We start from the raw sequence: 1606 nt of genomic DNA, 5'->3' as shown, positions 1-1606 counted from the left end.
AGGTGATCCGTTTTGAATTTAATCCTGGTTTTGTCTTGAAGGTTTGAGCTACGATAACGTGATCTGTTGTAGTTAGGCTAGTATCTGTGTTCTTCAGTGGATCCCCCAGTTGGAAAGATGAAGTGGTAGTAGAATCAGTAGGTGAGTAGACAGTCACTGCTGCTGGCTGCCGCCTCTACAGGCTTCAGAGCACATCAGTGTCATCAGAAGACGTCCCGCAGGTTCTAACCCACTTCGGCTTGATGTTCTGCAATAAAAAGGGATTAGAAATGGCTCCTCCTCTGAGGTTGTGTGTTTAACTCAATAAGCCTCACGGGGCTCTACAGTGAAGCGATGTGACTCAAATATTTGTCATCGTGTTCCTACATTTCTCAGTGTGCGCCAACATTTTTCAACTTAGGCGCACACGTGCTCCTCGTAACAAAAGGTCAGCGTATAACCCTACCTCGGTCGTCTAAACCCATTTGATGAAGTCAGTACCGCAGCTCGACCCAAGTCTCAAATATACTCAGAGCAAAGGGATATGGGGCTCCGGATCTCTGTAATATTGAACACACTTGAACAGTGGCTTTCAGTCAGTCTAATTGGACACATTGAAGGAACATTGCCTTGTGTCTTCCAGTCATTTAGTCTCAGCAGGTTGAAGGTCAAAGAGGAATTGCATCTGCTTTCCAAGGTGACCTTGACGTGCCATTCTGCTGCCTCTGCTTTGAGGGGTAATGTGTCTCATCTGGGAATGGAGACTGTATACAACACCCACCTTCTGGAAGGAGTGACACGCTCATTACTCGTCTCGTGATGTCGTCCTCAGGTCAAGGACCCTGTCTCGTACAAATAGGATGCCTCGTTTTTGCATCCTGCTGCCCTGAAAAATACAAATGACTCAAATTAATTCTAGCCCCCCCAATCTGTTCCCCTTCATTGCAGACAGGGAAGTGAAATGGGTTAGATCTCTGCACTGACCTCATGGCATTGGAAATGTTGTGGTAATATAGCTACACACACACACACACACACACACACACACACACACACACACACACACACTCTCTAGCCTATTATTTTGTACCACCGTAACAGGTTTAACCACACAGGGTGAACATTAGGTTTCCATCTGTCTTGTAAGATATGGTTCTCTTCAGCTGTCAAGCTTAGGCAGTAGAGAACCTTATCTCAACAGTGCGTGCATTAAGCTGTGTCTTTGGCAGGAATCTATATGTGTTTTAACATGTCCATTTCATCCCCTTTTGATTGTGTGTGTGTGGTTTCTGTGTAATTGTGAAATGTGTTTTAGCCTCTTGGGAGCTGAAATGGTTTCACTTCCATCAAGGGAACACAGAAACAGTAGGAGTTTCTCTTTTGTAGACTGTTCCATTTTCCTTCGGTTGTTGTTCCCTCTGGCTTTTCACTACTGAGCGCTCTCTCTCTCTCCATCTCGCTCGCGCTCTCTCTCGCTGTCTCTCTCTCCATCTCGCTCGCTCTCTCTCTCGCTGTCTCTCTCTCTCCATCTCGCTCGCTCTCTCTCTCTCGCGCCGTCTCTTCTTGCGGTCTCCCTCATGCTGTCTCTCTCGCTGTCTCACTATCTCTCTTTCTTTTGCTGTCTCTC

This window comes from Oncorhynchus keta, chromosome 5, assembly GCF_023373465.1.
Source record: "Oncorhynchus keta strain PuntledgeMale-10-30-2019 chromosome 5, Oket_V2, whole genome shotgun sequence".
Lineage (NCBI taxonomy): Eukaryota > Metazoa > Chordata > Actinopteri > Salmoniformes > Salmonidae > Oncorhynchus > Oncorhynchus keta.
This window is presented reverse-complemented; position numbering follows the sequence as displayed.